Source organism: Varanus komodoensis, unplaced genomic scaffold (assembly GCF_004798865.1).
Source record: "Varanus komodoensis strain SLA01 unplaced genomic scaffold, ASM479886v1 scaffold21, whole genome shotgun sequence".
NCBI lineage: Eukaryota > Metazoa > Chordata > Lepidosauria > Squamata > Varanidae > Varanus > Varanus komodoensis.
In genome coordinates this window covers 9,096,389-9,120,113 of record NW_025335589.1, presented here as the reverse complement: position 1 = coordinate 9,120,113, position 23,725 = coordinate 9,096,389, and the positions used below count along the sequence as shown (strand labels likewise).

Below are 23,725 nucleotides of genomic sequence, written 5' to 3'. Positions count from 1 at the left end.
ACATAACATTAGAGTTTTATTCATTGGCTCATCTTGTGGCATACACCATTGTTTGTCAGCAAACAAGACAGTTTCTCTGGAAAATATTAACTGGACACAAATGTTGATATCAGAAATGGCAATATTAAAAAATCAGTGGAGGGAACATTTCAGCCTTTGAGGACTCTACCTCTGACCTCAGATTTATTGGTTTAATTTATATCCCGCGTTTTTCCAAACATGCTTTTTAAAGTGGCTAACAATTCCAGTGATCATTGTGGAGTAAAGAAACTTCAAATGAAAATTAGAGTGAGAGACTGCTGCTAGAATTCATTAACAGGTTGAGTTCTATTGCCAGTAATTTGAATTAGGATTTATCGCAGGTGTGTTAATTAGTTTATTTAATGCCAGAATATTTATGTAATCAGCAGCAACTGTTTTGTGAATGACTGCTGTTAATGTTATTGCCACAGTCACTATACATTTAATTTCCTTCTGTTTTATCCTCTGTATAAACTGTACATAAGCTGTGCTCTTGATAGTGCTGCATGCTTTGGTTTAAGAAAGCTTATACCAAAATAGTCTTTAAGGTGCTACACAACTATTTGTTGGTTTTATTCAGATAGAGCGAGCTGGTTTCCCCATAAGATTATTGAGACGTGTTCTTTGCATATGTGATAGTAATGCTGTATTTCCTCCATCTGGATTAGGATGAAAAATAAACAAATATTGTTACATGGTTTTGTATTGTATTTTGTTCATGCCATTCAAGCTGTCACAAGCACATGTGTTGAGTCTCAGGATCAGCATGGATGAATCCAACATAACTGCATGATGTGAAAGAAGTTAACAGGGCAGTGCTGACAGGAGGCAAACAGAAATAATCTGTATGTCTTTATCCATAGAAACCATTTTTGAGGGGTCCACAATAGGAGGCTCCCTGAATGGAGCAGGAAGGAGCCATTACTGGGTACTTTAGCTCAGTAGCCAATTCAGGAATAAAGGCCTCAAGGTTGGTATGCCAAAACAGGAAGTGTGTAAAGCCAGTAATACTTTGTTACTATACTACTCTTCTTTAAAGGAGCTCAGAAGAATGGGTAAATAGTTACTCTTCTCTCTTCTTTATTCTCACAACAACCCTATAAGGTAGGCTGGACCTGAAAAATGGATTATGACTGGCGCACTTCATTGACTTCCATGACTGAGCAGGAATCTGAACGCAGGTTCAAAAAGAAGGGTTTGTCTATGCTCTATCCCAGAGCTTAAGAGCCTGTTATGCTCTACACCTCAGCTTAAGATCTTAACGCCAACATTTCCCACGCAGCTGCGGGGTTATTGGTATTGCAGCCCAACACCCCTGGAGGGCACCACGTCAGGGAAGCCTGCATTAAACACTCCATCAAGTATATCTCCGGCCTGGCACGTTAAGAGACGTCCTTGGAGCCATCAGACTCCCCTTCAGAGGATCAACCTGCACTTCAAACGCCACGGCTCGCCTAGCCCCGAAAGGGTCAATCGTCGTCCCGCACCGTCCAACCCCCAGCGGCTACGTCTCGACTGCGCACAAGCTAGGCGACGGGAAGGGCTCGCCACGATTTCCTTCTCATCGATTCCTCCCGAGGTCCTGGTCGGCCCTCACCCGCAGCATCAGCTGCGCTGCCATTTCCACACCCGCGTGGCAACCTCAGTTCGTCATCGCCCGGCGCCGGGAAGAGGCGGAGGAGGGGCGGCTGTTGCCAGGCTACCTCCGTGTCATTTTCGCGCGCCACCGTCGACGGGCCGTCCCTTCTTTCCCTCCTCCCTCTCTCCACTGACTGTGTGTCTGAGGGACAGAAAACAAGCGGCTCCCGAGCGCGACTAGCAGCCAGATCGTCCCGTGGCTCCGTCCGTTTCCCTTCGTTCTCCCTTCAGAGGCAGACGCGGCTGCCCGTTCTGCCTCGCTCCTTCGCACGCCCGCCTGTGCTCGGCGGAGCGACCGGACCCCGCGCGGAGACTCAGTCACCCACATGCCTGGGAGTGGGGCGGGAGCGGCGCTGAGCCTGGCTGTCCGGCTCCGCTTCCGCGCTGCCTCTGCCTGGCTGGGGCCCTAGCAGCGCCGGCGGCGGAGATTCGGGGAGTGTATGAGAGCCAGAGTCGGGCTGGGGCCGCGGCCCGACCCACTCGCCGCCTTCCCTTCCAAGGCCGGGGGTGGCCGCACCGGCCCCGGGGGGAAGCGGCGGGCAGCGCTGTGGCGGAGGTGGCGGCGGCGGCTCCATGTGAAGCGCCCCCGGATGCGTTGCTGCTGCTGCTGCTGAGCTCTCCGGGAGGCGCCGAGAGAGCTTCGCTAGCCCGTCCTGGACCGTCAAGCTGTACGCCTTGGACATTCTCCTAGCTGACTCGCCTTCGTGTCGAACTCGCTGCGAAGCCCCGCCAGTCGGACGCCGCGGGGTGAAGCAGGGGTGGCTCCGGCAACACTCTCCTCTAAGTTTCAGGTCCGCCGCGGGCACAGTTATCGCCGCCTCCGCTACCGCTCTCGGTCCCAAAGTAAGTAACACCGGTGCGGGTGAGGGGCGGGAGGAGAAGTCGCTTCTCGGGCCCGCTGGTGCAGCACGAGTCCCCCTTCTTCCCGGGCACTGCAGGTGGTGCACGTGGGCTCCGGAGCCGCCGCCCCCACTTCCCCTTCCCTCCCTCGTGGGACAGAGGAAAGCGGCGGGAGTGAGAGGGATGCCGAGAGAGCCGTCTTGGCTCTGCCCTGAGCGGCTCTTGGTGGGTGCGAGGGCAGCCGCTGCCCCTCGTTTCATATGCGCCTCACGTTGCAGGGCGCTCTGCACGGTCTGCTGCGCTAAGTGACCCTCCCTCTTAGCCATCGCCGGGAAATCTCTCTCTCGGGGTCAGACGGAAATGATTGGTGTATCTTGAGGGGGCTTTAAATGGCTTTGTTGGGCAGCGTAATGAGAAGAGAAGGGCTCGAGAGAGCCAATCGAGATATGAGCGCAGGCATCGTGTACTTGCTGTCTTTTGCCTTCTCCTTCCTCGACCACCTTTCCCTCTTTTCTCAAGAACAGAAAGTCGTTTAGATACAGATGCTCCTGCCCCATTTGAGCACCGATTTTTTCAAGTAGATTATTGAGAGAGATTCATAGCTAAGGATGGCCTGGAGCAAGATTGGATAGGGGTAGGGTTCATTCAACCACAGTGGGTGTTGAACATACTAAGATGTATTTGAAAACATTCTATGCATCGTAATTTTAACAGGCTGTTATAATAGAATCTTACATGATATTTACATTTTAACTTTGCTTCGGTGTAGTCTAAAGTTGAGTATTAGCCCAAGTTTTTCCCAAGGCACATTTTATTTAAGAAAAGAAGTTTTGGGAAACATCTTGCAACTATTCAGCTTTATCATCAGAGTACTTTTCTGCATAATGTTTGTTTCTCTTTGTTTTTTAGTAGCACTACTTGTTCCAGAATACTCTGTGGTCAGTATGAAACTTGTGTATAGACTTAAGTTGTATAGCCAGTTAGATATGCTGACTCCAGTAAATATATTTGAATGTTTAGTTGCTTCTGCCCTTTGCCCTGAGACCAAAGTAATGCAGGACTAAGAAAAAACAGGCTGCAATTGTATACACATTTTCCTGGGAGTACATACCATTGATCCTATTGAGGTTTACATTCAAGCAGAAATTCATGAGATCATGATGTTAGGCTGTGGTTCTTATGTACACTTTGAAGTTATGTACTTCATGGGATTTACTTTGAAGTGACCACGGTTTGGATTGAGTTGATACAGGTACATTCTAAACTTAAGAATGGAAAGAAATACCATTGAAATAAGTGGTATTTGCTTTTTTGTTGGTTTTATATTAATTACCCCTTAAAATGCTGAAATATTAATGATTTGTGAATATCTGATTAGTCCAAGTTTAATATAACATCTTTGTTGCAGGGGACAACCAACATGTAATTGGAGCTATGACTAGGTTTGAACTATGTTCATGGTGGTAGTCTCCTGACAGAGAGGGTCTTCAATAGCATGAAGAAAATGGAAAGTGTGTGAATCTTATTTGAATAAAATTCTAAACTTTTCTAACTCAGAAACATTAACATTGACCCTTTAATCTACAATTGCTTACTTTGGAATTAACATGTTATCAGTAATGGGAAGTACACTTTCTATGACAGTTTTAAACATACATACCTGGGAATAAATTTCATTGGATTTAGTAAAAAAATTCCTTCAGAGTAAATGTCTTTAGGATTGCTTTTTTGTGTACATTCTTGCATCAGAAGAAAAATGAAAATGGGTTTGATTAATGTTTTGTTTTAATATTTAAATCACTTTAAGAACATTATTTGGAGTGTAATTTATAATGGAGTGAACATTTACTCAGATGTAAATTTAATTTAGTTTATTGGAACTTCCAGGTAAGCACATATAACAGGGATCTGGAATATGTGACACTCCAGATATTGTTGGATTGCAACTGCCTAGGGCTGATAGAAGTTGCACTCCACCAGCATTTACACCGTATCCTGATGTATAGGATCTCTGTCTTAATGTTAAATATAAGTATAATGATTAAATGCAATGACAGATAATGAAACACAGTGATATACTTTAAAATAATTTCAGCAGACTTATTTCATACATTAGCTCTCAGTTATTGCAGATTCCACTCTCTTTTTTTCTTTTTTCTCAACAGCTGGCTTTGGGTCTTTTCCGCATGCTCCACTGCATTTTTCCAAGGCAGCACTGTTGTTTTCCTGGATTTTGCCTGTTTTTGATTGTTCATGGTACATTTTTTCCTGCGCATCTGCTATCTTCTCCTGGTTGCTCTTTACCATGTGCCTTTCCTTTATCAGTTATTTCAGTATGGTGAAACTAGTGGGGTTGAAACTTTTGAAAATTGCTACCAGCTCAGAATTAAGTATTTTCATGAATGCCACTTTGCATATTATCTTTCTATGTAATTGTATTGTGTAAAACCTTGTTTAAAAAACTCATTGTGGTTAGACAGGTCTCTTACTACCTGGGGATGTATAGTGGACAATACAGAGGGTTGAGCTGTTAAGTTGTACTGAATTTGTCCTGCCAGCAGGGTATCTTAATTTCTCTGAAACTGGTCAGATGGATATATAGTGTCTCATTCCATTTCATTTATCTTTGCATTTTAGTAGTGGTTCTCCTGATAAATATAACTCCAATCTTAGACTGTGGTACTAAAAACATGTGTTTAGAAATTAATTATATTACAAATAATGACATTTAAAGACTATTAAAAGGGCACAAGCCAGTGGGGATGCCTATGGCACAATTAATTTAGAGTATTACAGACAACCTGGTGGAAATGAAAAGAGTACAGAGCCAAAGGTTGTGTCTGTTCTTTTCTTGCCCTGCAAAATACTTAGATGGCCATGTGCAGTCATCTGAGTGTATTATGCCTGTGTGTGAGGAGGACAGGCTGCAACTCTACTAGGGTGCATTGTATTCTGGCAGAAGTGAGCTTCCTCTCACTATCCCCCTGGAGTGCCACTACCCCTGTGCTGGCTCTGAAATCGGTCTTCCATCCCCAGAGTCACACCCAACAAAGAAAGAACCATGCCAGCTGTGAGGCTGGAGGGAAGGTGATCTGAGGCTGGAGCTCCAGCTTGACTTTGGGGCATGTTTCTGAGGTTAGAGCCTTTCCTATGGCTGTCTAGATAGTGTCTAGTAGTTTGTCTTAGGATTGCCTTCAGTAGTGTGTGGCTTATCTTTGCTCCAAAGTTGCCAATTCTCAATTTTGACTGAAGTGTTTTCCTAACACATACTGATTTTAAAATTTCTAGTGGATAGGTACATTAGGTTTTTTTGCTGCAAAAATAACAGAGACTTGTGGCATCTTAGAGACTAACTAATTTATTATAGTACAGGCTTTTTGTGAACTCTACAATACTCTTTGTTGCTTTTAATTTAAGAATGGTATTGATTCTATATAGTATACATTGTGTTATGTTTTCTTTTTTCTTTTAGACTCATCCTGTCTGTGCAAAAATAAAAAGCTGGGTTAGTTGACTTTTGTTTCAAAAGCCTTTGCCATTTCTCACATCTTGTATTCTGCCCATGTATCCTGCCACGTGTGGTATGTGTGGTTCATGAGAAGCCTTTGCAGCTAGGAAGTAGAAGAGGATAGGAATTGGATGTTTTCCTTGCCCTTAAAGAGTTGGAGATATCCATTAAATCTTCTTTCCTGGTCCTTCCTGTCCTGTTGCCAGCCAAATAATTTTTACTTAGTTGGGATGGATTCAGCAATTACTTTGTAACAGTGCTCGGCTTCTGCAGTAAATCAATAAAGAGTTCTGTGTTAACTTGAGACCAGTAAAAGTATTGTAGCACAAGCTGATGAGGTTGGCTTAGTTATGAAAGATGATGGCCATGAGACTGCCACTGTTCTGTATGTGGGGAAATTTGCAACGACAACATTGGAAAAATTGTTTTCGGAGGCTTCACTCTTTTGCTGGTACCAGTGTATTTGCAATGTAATATTATTTGTGGTGAAGCATACTGGTTCATTCTTAATTTTCTGCCTTTCATCGATTGGTTTTCTTAATATTTGGCATTCAGGTTTCATGAAATCTGAAAAATGGTACGAGTGATGGTGGAGAGGCCCACATACTTGTCATATTACCAGGCCCCATTGTGCACTCATTTGCAGAGTGGTTGAGAATATAAGAGCTCTGGTGGATCAGACCAAAGACCTATCTAGTCCAACATTTTGATCCCACAGTGACCAGCCAGATGACTTTGCAGAGACCATAGGCAGAACATATTTATTGCATTTATACCCTGCTTTGTAGTATACAAGAACTCTGTGAGGTAGGTTGGGCTGACAGTATATGACTGTCCTAAAATTACCTGGTGAGCTCCATGGCTGAGTGGGGACTAGGTCCCAGAGCTCCCAGATCCTTAGTCCAACGCTATGCTACACTCCTTCCTCTCATGTTCCTTAGCATACGGTATTGAGAGACATATTGCTTCTGAAAGTGGTATATAGTCACCATGATTGGAATTCATTGATAACATTATTTTATTTGAATTTGTATAATCTTGTCTTAACGCCATCCAAGTTGAATGCAAGCAATGCTTCTTGTGGAAGCGAGTTCCACAATTTATTATGTATATGTGAAGAAGTACTTGTTTTTTGTCTGGTTAAGACTTCCTACACAAGGTATGTGTGCCATACTGAAGTTATGAAAGACTGCCTTAATTATGCTAATAAAATATGGCTTGCTTAACATCATAACCAACTATGGGTGGCTATTTGAAATACAGACATATGGATACTGCTTCATATTGCCTGCAGTTTGAGTGAATGGCCCACCGTGTGATTCTGCCAGCTTTAAGCTGTACCATAAATAGCTAAAAACCTTACTTTGGCAAAGTTGAAGCTGATGGAATTACTTCAGGAATCATTTACACAAACTGCCTTCTTTCTAGAACTATCCATAGCTCAGCAGTGTGACCATACTTTACAAGAAAAAGTTTGTAGGTTTTAATTTGTGGCCTCAGTTGTTAAAAGAATCAAGAGAAACTATGCCTGGAAAGACCCTCTTGCTTGAGTGTGTGGAAAACCACTGCTAGTCAGTGGAGATGACATAATGAGTTACTTCACAAGTTCAAGGCAGTTTCATATATTTACAGCACTATCTTAGGCCTGTTTACTAAGGATATTTTACCGAGTTCAGTATATTTAGGACTGTGTCCTTAGCTGTGTTTCAAACAACCACTTTTGGTGGCTTACTGCAGCACAGTATACTGAATTAATAAGGTGCATTATTATCTACTACAGGGGTCTCAAACTCGCGGCCCGCAGGCCAATTGCCGGGACGGGTGGGGCACGGGGGAGGGATGAGCGGCCCACCACCGCCGCGGTGGTGGAATACTTGATGCGGCCCAGCCTCACCCAGACTCTACTTCCAGCGGCCCCCAGGTAAGTTGAGTTTGAGACCCCTGATCTATTACATTTATGACAGTAGCCTAACAATATTTCTGAGTTATGGTCACAATTATATACTGAATTGTCATGTGCTCACTATAATGCATGAAGGTTCTCTTACAGCAGAATTTTATGCATACATATTTAGACAGAACAAACATGGCTGTCTGGGGCATTCTGGGAATTGTTGGATTTTTCTCTCTCTCAACATGCATAGGGTTCATCCCTATTCTAAAATATAGATTTACTACCCAGATGTGATCTTATCAAACATATCAGGATCTCAAATAATGAATGAAGAGTCTGTTAATTAACTATGGTTAGAATAAACCAATTTTGTTTATTTCATTTCTGTACCTTCATACTGCTGAAGCTCTCTGGGCAGTTTGCACAGTCCATAAAATAGATGATAAAAGTATAGCAGACAATTAGAAAAATATTAAAGATTAAAACAGCTAAAAACAGATAAGAAACAGACAATAGCAATAATTATTGAATTTGGCTATAATGAGAACCTGCGGTAAATTCAAAACCAAGTTTAGCAACTTCTAGTATTGCCCCTTCATGATCAGGGAATGAGGCAGAAGCATACAATCTCAGGGCTTCACTGTGTATATTTTAAGGAAAATGCACAAAAACCTTCTTTAGCTACTTTAGCATCTCAATTTATGTTTTTGTTCCAGGAAATCTGGTTGCTACTGTGTCATAAAACTTGTACTTCTCTGCCTACTAGTTCAGAGTTTGCTCTCGTGTTGCTGATCTAACTGCTGTCAATACTTTACTGTGACAAATTGAAATGGAATTCATTTATATACTGAACAGCATGGATTTGTGAAAATGTGATGCACAAGTATAGAAAGAAGTATGCTTGCAAACATTCTTGTATAACATTTGAAAAGGTTACATGCTTCCAAGACTTTTTGTACCAACTTCCTCCCCTTTTAAACTGAGATTACTGTCTTGCATATACTGGAGAGACATTTAGAAAATAAAATTGCAGGTCAAGTAAAGTACAAAACCCCATCTGGGTTGTTTCGTTTCGTTTTGGTTTTGGAAACTTATTGGAGTCTTTTCTATGCTAAACTTTAAAGGACTGAAACTTTTGAGCTCTGTAGATAGCCAGTTCAGATACAGAACAACTGGAACCCTTCAGTTAGTAGCATTTATGTACCTGTATTTAGGTAACTCATGGAAAATTATATTGCCAGTCACATGCAGTTAAAATATGCAAATTATCCATGATCTTTTGGCCTCTGCTATATTTCCTTATGAATGTGCCCAACAGCAGTGAACTTTATATTCACTACTGCTAGGTCTGCACAAAAACAGCTCATGATACTCTCCCCCCGACCCTGAGCTGTTTGGAGTTGGTAAATGCCTCAGCAAAGAGTACAAACTTAACCTGGCACCAAAAAAGTAATAAAGTTGGTGCCAGATGAACTTCAGTTGAGAGATCTGAAGGCTGTCATAGTAATGACCCTCCTTCTTGTTGCCACCACACTGGCAAGGTGGAAGGTCACATTCAGAGTAAGGCCTCAGATCCTGAGCATAGCGCCTGTGTACATTTTGGCTGGAAGAGGTGTTCTGTTAGGTATTGTGGTCCCAAACCAAGGATTACTATAGGTTAAAACTAGCATCTTGAATTGGTCTTGGAAACATACAGGCAACCTGTGCAAGCAGACCAGAATAGAAGTTACATGTTCAGACCACATGGACCCAGGTATTAGTCTGGCTGCTGCATTTTGAACAAACTGTAGCTTCTGAACTGTCTTCAAGGGCAGCCCCATGTAGAGCACATTTAGAGATTTTAGAGATTACCAGGGCAGATTACTGAAACTAAGCTAGCCCCACTTTAGATAGGAGAGTAGCTAGGCCATCACCAATGCCATTGAGGCTACCTGAGCCTCAAGTAGGATTGAGGCTCAGGTAGCTGGATTAAGGAGAACCCCCAAGAACAAAGAAGGATTAAGGAGAACCCCCAAGCTATGAACCTGTTTCTTCTGGGTGAGTGTAACCCATCTAGAACAAATCAAGCCCTCTCCATCTGACCATCATCCACGAGCAGTATCTCAGACAACTGTAAGCAGTAAATAGGTCAGTGGTGGCAAACTTAGGGCATGCGTGCCACAGCGGGCACGCAGAGCCCTCTGTGTCAGCACATGAGCCAAGTGGCCCCAGCATTGCCCCAGCAGCTGAGCATCAGATAACAGTGCACATAGGGGCCATGCGCATGCTCGTGAAGGGGTAGCTGCACCAGGCAACTCATCATGAGCCATGACTTATTAGCTGTGACTCATCCGAGCTTTTGCATGGCTGGTCAGTGCACTGCCAAGGATATATTTGCTTCAACTGGCTGTGAGTTTTAATACATTTGTTTTCATTAACACAAGATTTTAGCTTTGAGTTTTGAGTATCAGCATGCATACAACAGAAAAGATCATATTAATTGTGCAAAAGCATGCCAGATGCAAACTTTTACCTTTCAATAAAAAGCCGTATCATTGAAAGCTCTGTTGTTGTGTTTTTCTTTTAAGACAAAATATGTTAATGTATGAGTTGTTTTTTCTAAAGTAAAATCTCAGTATTCAGGTTTTATTGCAGTGTTGGCACTTTGCGATAAATAAGTGAATTTGGGTTGCAGTTTGGGTACTCGATCTCTAAAAGGTTCATCATCACTGCTATAGGTAGATGAGATAACAGGTGGAGTTTGCATCTGTTAAGATTCGGGGACCTTGGTCTTCAGAATGGAAATAATGTTATAGTGCTTTATGTCTCTGTCCAGGTTTCATGTTGATTTGCTAGTGACAAATTCATTGTTCCTTTTGGGGGGTTTGGTTAAATTCTTCTATTTTGATACTGCATGTTGCAATGAGATAGAAGAAGATGGGAAGATGGATCCTAAGTTTTGATGAAGAGCATCACAAGTGGCCTTTAGAACTTGGTAGGAGTAACATGAAGAAAAGCCCCTTTCAGCCACATTCTCAATGCAGGCAGAGTATTTGGAAACCTTAGCTGCTTTCAGAGTCGCTTATAAAGTAGTGATATATTTTGAGCTGATATGTAGCAGGAGAGCAAAATGCTCTTCTTTGTCCTCTGGTTAAAGCCTTTACTAAATTCCAAGGTTGTCCTACATGCACCTTTTTCTCCCTCCCCTGCTTTAAATTTACTGAGTAGCTTTATGGATAGCAAGCTGTTGAGCTGAAGTGATATTGGTAGCAGTGCTGGATTATACTGTTTATTATTTTAACGAAGTTTATTTATGTTTGTGAGCCGTCCCGAGGCTTCGGTGAATGGGGCGGCATAGAAATTTCCTAAATAAATAAATTACAAATAATTCAATCGCTACAAAAGTGCAATTGCAACAAGAGCTCTCACTGAAGTTGATGAAGAACAACATGATGATAAACAGTATTTCTGATATATGGATCCTGTAAAAACTTTATTTAAAATATTTTGTGTTTAAAGTTGAGATCCTGGCTTAACTGCACCAACTGAAATCATGTGAAAGGTTATTGAAAACAACTGGTCAACTTTTACTGATCAATAAAATGGTACTTACAATAACATTCTGGATAATCCTTGTTATGTGGGTCCAGGGCAATAATTGTTTTATAGAAATTAAGGTGATGGTTCATACTAACCAAATTAATTGGTTTCTTTTGGGGGAATCATGTAGATTCTTAGCAATTTATCAGAGATTCTTTAATAATAGTATCAATAATGGCTGACAAGCTTTGATATAAGAGAGCCAGTGTGGTGAAGTGGTTAAGCATGGGTCTGGGACTCAGGCGTTCTGGGTTTTGGTCTCTGCTCCACCATGGAGCCAACTGGGTGGCTTTTCGCTCTCAGCCCAACCTACCTGACAGGGTGATTGACAGGGTTGAGAGCAGCAGCAGGAGGAGCTGATATAAGCCACTTTGAATTATTCATAAAAAAATAAGGCAGGATATAAATCAAATAATGTAAAGCTGCAGTCTTAAGCACAGATACCATGGAGACCAGCAAGCCTTACTTCTGAGTAGTTCTTTGGATTGTGGCATTCTAGTGGCATTCTAGTGGCAACTGGGTAAAGCCAAGCTGTTTGCAAAATTGTAAGGGAATGCTGATATAAAACAATTTGCAAAGAACTACAGCTAATTTTGGAGGGATAAATACTTTGTCATATTACTGCTCCTCTTTCAGTTTACCTGTAAAAGAGAAAGCATGGAGTTTAAATGCCATGACTCAAAACCTGGATTTTGGGTCACTTTCTACTGAAAGGCTTTACTTAAGTGTCTATACTTCAGTGTGTTTTTGTGTCCACAATCTAGCAAGGTTGTGGTCATAGCTATACTCAAGTGTGGAATCCTTGTACTGAGCAGATGGGCTTGCACTGTGTGATTGTAATGGTACGTAACTCAACATAATTCACTGTTCTGCTTTAGTCTCCTCACAAAGCATTAGAGCTTTCTGTCTTCCTGATGTGTCCTAAAATAGGTGTTTTCTCATCTGCACTCTCTGTTGTGTATCTCAGGACTGAATCTAGAAGTTTTCTGTAGCATATTCACATGTGTCATGTCCACATATTTTCTGTGCAACTCTGGTTCTGTAGAAGTTTAAAAAACATGTTCCAATCAGTTGCTACTACCTATCAAGTTATATTTTTGACTATTTATAACTGCTTACCAGTTAAAGTTCAGACAAATTTAAAAAACAACAAAATGTTATCAGTTTGTTTTTTTTCCCCTTCATCAGCCATTGCATTTGGTTCTTATCTTACATTCAGGAAAATATGTATTGATGTCTAGATCTCTCTCACCTTTCCTCAAGCATCTTCAGATGTGATACAGTGAATTGGATCCATAGTTAGCCTCTTGAAAATGCTATTCAGAGAATTAGGGGACCTTGATGGATGGGCTTTCGAGAAAGGGGAAATTCCTGAAAATCAGATGGAAGCACCTTTTGTGAGTGGTCATGAAGTGCCTTTGCTTGATTTTTAGGGTCCCGTTCTCTCTCTTCTTTGTCCAACAGTCTGCTCTATTCAGCACTATACCTTGACCCTCAGTATAGCTTAATTTAGGGACTGAAGGAGTGGCTATGGGGAGGTGCCAGCCTAGCTACACATGCCTAAATCTGGGTCAGCCCAGTGCCTGATTGCTCATGTGCCTAGACCTTATGCATTTATGCTTGATAATTCAGAGGAATAGATATGCCATTTAAACACTCACAACTTTGGAGCCCAAGGGTAGTGATCCACTTTTACCTTGTTTCCTGACTGTGTGAATTAGTCTCCCCTTTTGTTTAAATTTCTCCATTTGTTTTTGTCATGGACTACTTTCTGTTTCTTATAACAGATCTGCGCAATATGAAGCACTTGTCCAGTGCTCTGCCTTACTTTAAGAGGTGTTCTAGATGTATTTTTAGCTATGTGTTTTCTTTAATGTTTTTGAGTTTCCTCACCTCAGTTTCTTATTCAGGTTTCAAAATTTGCCTTTATGGGAGGCAATACAAATTGGATTTATAGGCCACCTTTCTCTCCTTGCAGAAGAGGAAAAAGCCAGAGCTGTTCAAGCAATTTGCTGGAGGGAAAAGGAATAGCCAAGGCTGCTTTCAGAGCAAAGTTGGAAGCTTGCCAAGAACAGCATATACAGTGAGATGAGGTAGGCCTAGAAGGAAAAGTTGACTGTATGAAAGGGTGCCAGGGTAAAAAGCAGGCTTACAAATGAATACAAAGAGTGTAGCTTTGATTAAGACTGGAGTTTTAGTTGGAGTAGATGCCAGGGGACTGTGGGAGACTTGGTATGGTATCCACAAGATTTGCTAACACTGCTGCAGGTAAATAAAGAGAATTTGCACTATCATTGCTTGGGTTTGTACTCAGACAAATTTTTATTGTTTGAGTAAGCTATATATTTTAAAGGGAAATATATTGTTACATTTCTATCATTCAAAGGAACTCAAAGTAATACTTTAATAGCATAAATTATTGAAGGTAGCCTAGGTTGAAATAGTGATTTGCACAAGTGCAACTATCAGATTTCTTCAGTTTAAAAGTATAATTGTAGGATTCATCTTAGAGGGGAGATTTAAGCCTATATGGTCACTATGGCAGTGCAGAAATTGCACCTTCAGTGTTGTATATTTATGAACATTTACATATGTTAACCTTTTCATGTACAACCAAACTACTTCGATTAATTCTGTAAGTCAGCTGTATTAGTCTGTTGCAGTAGAAACGGTATCTTGTGACACCTTAAAGACTAATACATTCAGAGTGAGATCCAGTGTGGCTTTCTGTAAGCCTCTGAATTTGAAGGATTATGGGCAGCCAATCAAGTGTGTGAGGAGTGTAGAGGATTCTCTAGCAAGAAACATAGACAGTGATTTTGGCCATCTCTGTCTTTTTGCCTTGCTCATTAAGAGAAGGACTTGAGGCATAATAACACCAGCAGAGGCTCACTCTTCCCCTCCCTGCCCCTTCCTCACTCCTCACAGTTGGAACAGAAATAACCATGCCGGCTATGGGGGCAGAGAAAGGGCACTCAGCAGTTTGAGGTTGGAGCTGGGACTCCAACTTACCTGATGACCATCTAAATAGTGTCTAGTGGCTTTAGGATTGCACCCTTACTGTGTCATGAGCTTTTTAGGGCTAGAGTCGCTTGATCAGTAGCTTGAAGTAGTTGGTCAGACGAATAGATGTAACCTGAGAAGAAGAAATGTCTTACTCAATACCAGATCATGGTCATAATGGTCTAGGTCTAGCAGGCTTTGGTTTGCTTCATAATCTGTTTCTAACCCTGAATGCGCATCTGTTATATTTCTGCATTTCTGTGTCTTAGTATCACCCAACCTGATGTTCTTCAGTAGTTTTGGACTACTGCTTCCAGAGTGCAGTTGATGGGAGTTGACAGAGGTTGGAATATACTGACATAGTGGAATAGTATTCTGGGTAATACTCAGAAATGAATGTGGGAGCATTTAGTCCCATAGGCTATTCCAGAACAGATGCTTGCTGCCATATTCCAGCTAAAATATCAAAACCGAAAGCCCCAACTTGAAACCATCTCCAAATGTGTTGCATATGCCACAGGTGTTAACTGTCCCTGTTTAGCCATAATTAGGAATGTGTGAAATTTCACTGATGGCCTGATTCACCTGATTTAATTCTGTATGCATTTTCATCCTAATTTGCTATGATATACCTACTTTCCTTGTTTTGTATTGATTATTTTTAAAAGATACTTTTTGCTATTGCATGAATACACTTTTTCTTTGGTCTGCACTCTGTGTACAAACACTAACTTAGGTAACTCACTTTATGCATTTGATGAAATGAACACTGGTTCAGAAACTTCTGTCACAACAAATTTATTAGTCTCTAAGTTGTCCCAGGTCTCTTTGATAAATCATTAATCTTTTATACATTATGTCAACAGCCCTAAGTACTAATGGCTTAATCCAGCACTTGCAAATTCCATTTATTCCAGTGCAAAATGCTTAAGTACAAAGACATTTTTAAAAATTCACATATATAACTTTAATTCACGCATTGAAATCAATGAGAAGTAAGCTTCCTCATTTGGATTATATTGTGTCTATTCTGAATAGTTTGTTTTTTAAAATAAAGTTTGACCCAGTTATCCCAACATTTTCCACAGTCTTAATTTTCCCATTTTCCACACAGTGTAGTGTTACAGAAAGGCTAATGGCTGGTCTGGCTTAAAGTATGGATCTGATGTTTCACATATTCAACTGTAAGTCACTTGGATAGTTTAAATGAATCATGATTTACCTACATAAGTATTCATGGACCTTCGACTCATGTGCTCCCTTCCTCCATTCTTTTTCTCATGTACTATGATTAGATGCTTCCAGTCATGCCATGTGCAAACTTTAGCTTGCTGAGTTTTCATTAAATGGCAAACTATGGTTTGTTATAAACAAGGATGAAAAACCTGTAAAATTGGCATTTGAGAGTATGAGGAAGTGCATGAACCTGGAGTTTCTGACTGTTCATGTTTGTAAAACTCATCCATTGTTTAATGTTGTTTCTGAGTGCCATTAAATGAGTAACTGAATGATATCAGCTCAAAATCTTCACCTATATGATGGTGTCTTGCAGCTGAGTTTTATGCATATTCACCTAGAAGTAAGTTCAGTGGGACTTGCTGTCTAGAAACATACATAGGACTACAGTCTTTGTAAATCTGTTCAATCTTGAGTGTAACGGATGGCTCCATGACTCACACCATCTAGCCCTTCCTCTCTGCTCGTATTATTTCCTAACATCCCATACATGCTCTTATATCTTCCTCTCTCCCAGGGCCTGCTACATCCTGTTATTCACCATTAATTTTCAGTATTCTACATTCTTCATATTTCACACACACACTAATTTTCCTGTTTGTTCCCTCCCTGGTCTCCAGAAGCCAGTAGTTGGTGGTCAGTATAGTGATAATATGACATGTGTCTGCATCACAGTGGATTGCAATGTTGTTTGCTAGCCATTTCTAGAGAGCTAACTGTGTTAGTCTGTTGCAACACAAACAGTCTTGTAGTATCATAAAAAGGGTAACAAATTAATTACAGCATAAGGTTTTGCAGACTAGATGAACTGTTCAATGGGAGTCCTGGAGTCTGTTTAATGTAACATTCTGGGGAAACTCTTAATAATCCAGAATCACCCTCTCCTTCCCCATAGGAGAAAATATGAACTGGGCTGTTCTGTGTTTAATTGAATATTTTTTTAGCCACCTACTTTGTCTCCAGAAAGAATGAAGGCTTATATTGGGAAAGAATCTGTTGTATTGACCCCCACCCCCCACCTCAGTTCTATTTCATTTGTTGTGTTTTCATTCCATGATAAAGAAGTTGGAAGTTTATAAGCTCGGTACTTTGTCCTCAGAGTAGAATATGTTAATAGGTCCACTATGTGGATTTGCTTGCACTTCTTGTTTTTTAAGTGCTTAGGCAGACAGTAATCCTGATAGGAATTAAACTTGAATAGTTAAATAGAGCTTAAAGAAATGTGATTTTCCTGCAGTAGGCATGAGAAATATGTTCATGATTCGTGGCTTGAAAATCTCTCAATGCATTTCCTTGGCATTTGGATCATTAACTGAGAACTGTCCTCTACGCTAGAGTGTCTAAGCTATATGTAAGGATGGAAAAGGTTTTGGATTTGGGCTTTTCTCCATAACTTGTTCCTGGTATATAAATTTACAGCATAGGTGCTTAAAGTACATCGTACTGAACTTTTATAAGTACTACAAAATAAAAAATACTTGACAAAATGAACTTTGTCTTGACCATGAAGTGAGAAAATGTATAAGAAAAGATATTAGTATCCTAAAATCCAGAGTGGATGGAGTTCAAAGGGAAGTTAAAAATAGTTAAGAAAGAAATTTATCCTATTGACTTTGTTGTTAGTCAGAAAATATAGGAAGGATAAAGTCCACAAAATGACTTAACATAACCACCTACTAGGATGAAAAAAATTAACTCTTGGTCCAGTAAATGGACACCTACAATGTTGTCAAGCAGCATCACTGTGACATTAATGCTGCCATTACCAAACTGCCTGCATGTCTTTAGATGCCAATGTAGTATAATAAGTTGTTACTGTGTGGTTGTTGTATTAACAGGTTTTGCAGTTTAGCTGTGCATTAACTGTCTTTCTGTAGCATGAATATGTGATTATTAAGTGTAATTAGTGTATTCAACCTATATGAAAATCAAAATACTAAGGTTTACTTGTTCTAAGAGACATTTCTAGAGTTTGTGGGAAAGCCAGAAATATTGCAGTTAGATGCATTCTCTGAGGCTTCTGATGTTTCATAGACTAACAAAAGGTTGCTTTATTAGTAGCTTTAATGAACAAATCGCTTTATTGGCTTAGACATACTGGTAGCTTTGTCGGTTCAAACAGCTATGAGTTCTTGTTTCAATTCACCATTGTGTTCAAGTAGTGAAGTGATAGCCATTGACCTTCTACTAAAGTACAATAAAAAGTTTTCTGTGAAGAAGAAAAGTGTGCAAGGAAAACTGCAACTCAGTTTTTTGGACTCCCAGCTTAGCAACTTTAAAATGTCTTCATAACTCCTGTGTTCAGACAGGATCTTGTCTGGTTCCCAGCATATTTACCTAAAACTCTCAAATTCTTGAAAAAAACTGCCTTTCAGTGGACCTACTTGAAAGGTCATGAAGCCTTTATCTTGCTACTTCACCCACAGAGTTTTATGCCCTGGGATTCAGCATTTTTAGTTTATATGAAATGACACGGACTGTTGATAATAATAATTGTTGTGCTAAGTGAGCAAGCCTTTTGTTTGTCCTGGGTGATTAACTGAATAAATTATACTCAGAGTGTGACATTAAAATGAAACATCTTTGGAACTTTTTAAAGTTTAAAAAATAAATACTGGCTGAATTATTGTATTTCCACCAGAACAATACAGTGGATCAGAAGAGACTTGCAGGTGGGCTTTTTCATTAACATGTACCATCTCATTTATCATCTCTTTGTGCTTGGGAAAAGATGCTGCATATTTAAACTAAAATGTTAGAGTTGGTTGACTTTTTTAAAAAAAGTGGTTAGGGTTTACAGATTTGTGCTCCATCCTGGTACAGAGGTTAGTGCAATCATAAATGGGTATATATAAGTTGCATCTGTTTGGATGAGGAATGTAGCAAACTGGGGAAGTTCGGTATGACAGAAGAATGACATGTCCATGGCAGAGATCCTGCTGTTCTTCATAAAAAATACAGATGCAGATACGTTCATGAAAACAGTTCTCCTTGAACTGTAATGGTAAGAATGGCTGTGCAGATACATACATCTCAAGCTACTTAATGCCAGCCACTATTACTAGCACAGAGACTTAGTAGTTCTACACCATGGGTAGGGAGTTGCTCTTTGATGTTGTGTTGATTGTTTCTGGGTCAGGTCTCAACTGCGCTTTGCTTCTGAAGCGAGTGAAGATAGAAGGACAATGATGCATCTTCTTCCTGCCCAAGTCATACTTCCTCAGCTTCTTTTAAGGCTGAATGTTCAGTCAGTCTCTTGTTCTGAAATAAACCACTGAATTAAACCAGGAGAGGAGTTTGTCCTGCTCTCTGCCGCACCCTTTACTTAAAGGAGGGTTGTTGTTCATGTTCTTCCACAGTTAGATTGTAATGTCAAATCAGCATATACAAATTTCATGAACTGGGGGTTTTCTTTGGTTAAAAGGGTATTTTTGTTATAAAGTCTTTAGTGAATTTGAAAAAGTGGGGACTTATCTATGGCTTAGCACATACCTTTGTAACTTTTTTTTCTTTTTGGTTTTATTAAGATTCCTAGCCAACTGTGTCCATATGCAAAGAGAATGTAATCTGTCAGCTATACAGTAATTGTAAATGTCAATGAGTGCTGGAACAAATACCATGAGTTGAATCTAGAGACACTCCTTTGTGAATGGAAGGAAACCAGATCCTGCTGGGGGAAGGGGTGGGACAACAGTTTTTGTTAATTCCTTCTTTGGGCCTTTCACTTCTCAACTCCTCACACTTTGTTCTGGAAGATATCCCAGTTCTCTGAAAGCAAGGAATTTTTTGGTGGGCGGGGGAGGGTACAGGTGCTGTAGGGTGGAAGAGGAATCTGCAAAAATGATATCTCCCTTTTCTTTCTGTGGGATCATTCAGTTTGTGGGGTTTCCATTTAAAGCTGCTCTTTCTTAATATTTACTGATGCACTGTAATCAATTTAAGACTGCAGCAACTAGAAGATGCTTCTGAATATATGTGGTTCAAGATTGGGTTATCTCTAGGTTAATAGCAACTTATCTCAGCTCTGTTAATGGCAGAACCCATTAGCAGGTGGGGAGTAATTTCATATGAGTTTGCATCATGTCCAAAGCTAGGGTGATATACCTGATGCAAGGCTGTTGCCATGTTTACTTTTCTTCACTTTTTCCTTATCACTAAACAAATGGAAACCTTGTGTTGCTGCTTGACACTGTCTGTGAAGGTGGGCTACTGCCATCGCACATCAGAATGAAGAGAGGAAATTTCATAGGGGCAAAAGCAGATTGAAAAGTAGCCAAAAGGAAAACGTTAATCTCTTGGTAAAAGGTATTGAAATGCTGCTTCCAAGTTACCCACAAATAGCTCTGGAAATGATGCAAACTTACAGATCTCTGTGATTAGGTTATATTGTATTAATGAAATTGTTCTGCCATCTTGAAAATTTAATGTTTGTAACCTATATTACATTGGTAATAACACCTTCAGTTTAAAATGTTTGTTTACACTTCCTTCGATCACATTCTCTGCATTTTAGTAACTATATTTAAACTGATACTGATAAACTAAGCTTTCAGGTAAAAAGAAAAATGCATGTAACTTGATGTGTTACAAATCTGTACTACAGTTGTAAACCACATTTGATTAATCCTTTTTCATGAGAGATAATTTATACAAAGGAAAATATTAGTATTTATAAGATGAAGAAAACTGAATAACTAGGGATGCCAGAGAAATCTACAATGGAATAAAATGAGTTGGTTTCTGTGAGTTCAGACTGTAGAATCAATTGTGCAGATTCTGCTGCTTGTGGACTTGTTTTTACCTTAGGGAGGATTAGCATATTAGCACAAGTACACAGTAGCACTAATGTACATTTACACAAGTATGGATTCATGCAAACATGCTTTTATAAAAACCACTTGTACACTCAAGTATGTATGGGAGTCCATCCATTATTGAATGAAGGAACAAAAGACACATGAAAATCCATGAAAGACAATTGGAACAGATTTAACAAAATCTGTACATCCCTTTTCTAAACCTTAAAAGACACTGGTGGGGGGGGGGAGAATCCCAAATTATGATACTCAGTGTCAGAAATATGATTAATTTTCTTAAAACCTTTCATGCTGAAAAGGGTAACTTGTGTTAATTGGAATAGGGGTGTGTGTGTGTGTGTGTTCTCAGAAAGCAAGTACAAGTCATCTGAATTTTTTTCTTCCTTTTTTCCTTCTCTGGCTATCTGCCCATACACAATTGAAAGCTGAACGTTCCAGTTTAACAACACACAGACACACACGTGCACTAAAATTGGGAGTATCCAGGGCAGTTCTGCAGTGACATCACTATTCCAATCTTTCGTAATGCTTGATGAACGTGGAGAATGAAGCAAGTTGCACTGCATTCAGTGGAGATTACATCTGCAAAGGATTACAGCCTAAGAATAGTTGAGGAAACCATTCTGCCCCAAAGTTACTTAATTGAAAATTCACTGAAAATTGTTAAAAATGAACACAATTAGTAGTGAATTTATCTCCTTTATTTTTTTACTTCATTTCTTTATTACTCAGTAGCTGAAGTTCTCTTGGGTGGTTTATAGCAGTCCCCCGCCCCGCCATATGGTTGAAGCTATTGAAAGATGGCAAAGGATCCAGAAATGCTTACAGGGTAACACTCCACCTCTCTAATGGAATAGGTAACCAATTAGGTTAACAGGGTAACCAAAGCTGTTCTTGTGCCAAAACCTGGCCTGCACCTCAACTGAAATGGATCCAAATAATTGTTCTCACCTAAGAGTTCCAGCAGCTGGTCAGCCAGTGCCTTGCTCTGTGACTTTGCCCAGGAAAGGAACGTTTCCCACCAGCCTAAAGTTGTTGAGATTTTTCAAGTTCAGAGAGGACTTTTTTTTCAGGAGTAGGCCTACTACTTGCTGATTTGGACATTATGGGACCACTCCCTTGCACAAGAGGCCTCATTGTTCTTCCTGGCACTGTCAGTTGTTCCTTCCTTGCTAGCTTTTATATGCCAGTAAGGATAAGGATCCTGCATAGAAATGGTGGATCCGAACCTGTCCAAACATCTTGCAAGGTTCCTTGATCTGTAAAGATGTACACCCCTCTATTTAGTGCAAGAATACATTTTTATAGAGATTATAAAAATATTCTTGTACTAAATAATATATGAAAAAAGTGAGGTGACCATAAAACTGTGACTTTTTAAAATAGTAGGACAATGGCATCTTATGCAGTTTCCAGAATACAAGGATGTTTGGACCTAAAGCAGGCTGTCCTTATTGTTGCAGGGACACATGACAGTAATTGATCAATGTTTGAAGAAGAGAGGGAAGATATGGTTACCTGAACGAAACACAGATTGTTACTTTCTTGTAGCTATTGTTTCTTACTCAAACATGTGTTGCCTAAAATTAGGGTTATTACACTTGGAGGACTGTTTCATTGCTTGGAAGCATTAATAAATTGAACTTGCCATCTCTTACTCATCTCTACTCAATCTACACTCAAAGTTGACTGTACTTAAAATAGGGTGGAAAATTTTTCTATTTTTATTTATTCCCTGCCTTTTTTCCTTTTAAGGAATTCAAGGAGGCTTATGTAATTCTCCCCTTCCTCAAGTCATCATGCAAACTGAAATGTAGTTCTTTTTCAAAATTCACACTTAGCAATTTTGCTATGCAATGTGCACACTAAAGGAAATAATAGTAATAGTAATATATTGTATTAGGATGATTGTAGGAATGTGTGAGGAATCCATCCCCACAATCTCTTCGATCCCCTGGACTCAGCTCCCCAGTTTGCTTTGCAGCAGCCCAGAGTCCAGCTTTTGCAAGGTGCTCGCCAGGAATTGATCCCTGCGCAGTGTGCAAGCAGTGCTTCTCTTGCACGCCAGGAACAGCCAGTGTTCGCAACTGACATTAAAGAAGGCTAATCACAAGGGGCTTGCCAGGAAAGCAGCACTGCTTTCCTGGCAAGTCCCTCGCAATGGCTTTGCAAGTAGTGTCTGTCTTCTGTGCCAGCTGCAACTGCCGTATGGCCAGCTGCCGCTGATACAGAAAAAGGTGGCTGGTTATACAGCTGGGGGTCCATGAGCATTCACAGATTTCTTTTTGGCTGTGCTCACTTTGGAAGATGAGGCTGAGCACAGGAATGCTTGGAGGGATGGATTCGAACAGGGTGTGTCCCAACCCTAGATGATTGCTTGTACATAATGTGTGCATTAGTGATAAGTGATTTGTAAGCAGCAGATTTTATTGGCAGTTTAGTTTGATTAGGATTTTTAAAAGTAGCTGAACTGTACTGTACTGTACATAATTGTCATTTTCTTTTTACAAAATAAAGTTACCCAATTTCAAACTAATTGGTAAAGATACATTATTCCATATTTTTATTAGGGATGTTTATAGGAATGATAATTATTTAGATTTATACAAACATGGACTTGTCTATCTTCTGTTTGTTAATGCATATATGAATTTTAGCCCATTGTAATAAACTGTTCTTGATTATGTAAGATATTATTCAACATGCTGGCTGATTTAGGCTATAGACTACTATAGAAAGGAAGACAACGGGGTTTTTTGCCTTCAAAGGTAAAAGTATATGTTTAAAGAACAGACTCTATTTCTACACCTTAAATGCTTAATTTAGCTGTGTATTTTTTGACAATAGTTCTTAATAATACTTCCACCATTCATAATATTATAGAAACTAACAGTATATCATATGTCTATTGAGAATTAAGTTCCAAGAGATGTTTTACCTAAATAGGTACAGGATTTCAGCCAGTACATGCATGTTTCTGTGCATATTTTCTCAGAAATTAGTACAGGCAGTTGGCAAGTTATGACCATATTAGTTAAGAACTGCCCGTGCTTATGAGCAAACTGTCATAAAACCTATTATTTTTTTTGAAATTACTGCAGAATATTGTTACCACCATAGAAAAGAAACAAATGGGGGAGAGAGTGAGGCCTCCAAAGCATGCCTTCCTGTTGTTTCGCCCATGCAGAA

At 40.1% G+C, this 23,725-nt stretch overlaps 1 protein-coding gene across 2 annotated transcripts in view; it reads left to right on the top strand.

Annotated features, from left to right (window-relative positions):
* Positions 1–1,789: 1,789 nt before the first annotated feature.
* The window catches only part of FBXW7 (F-box and WD repeat domain containing 7), a 143,261-nt gene continuing 121,325 nt past the window's right edge, over positions 1,790–23,725 (top strand). The window contains exon 1 of one of the 2 annotated variants that reach the window (XM_044430935.1): positions 1,790–2,502. The gene's annotated coding sequence lies outside the window, so the exon portion shown is untranslated. Of the gene's footprint in view, positions 2,503–15,650; positions 15,668–23,725 lie in introns of those variants that run through there. The other variant, XM_044430936.1, reaches the window with a different exon arrangement.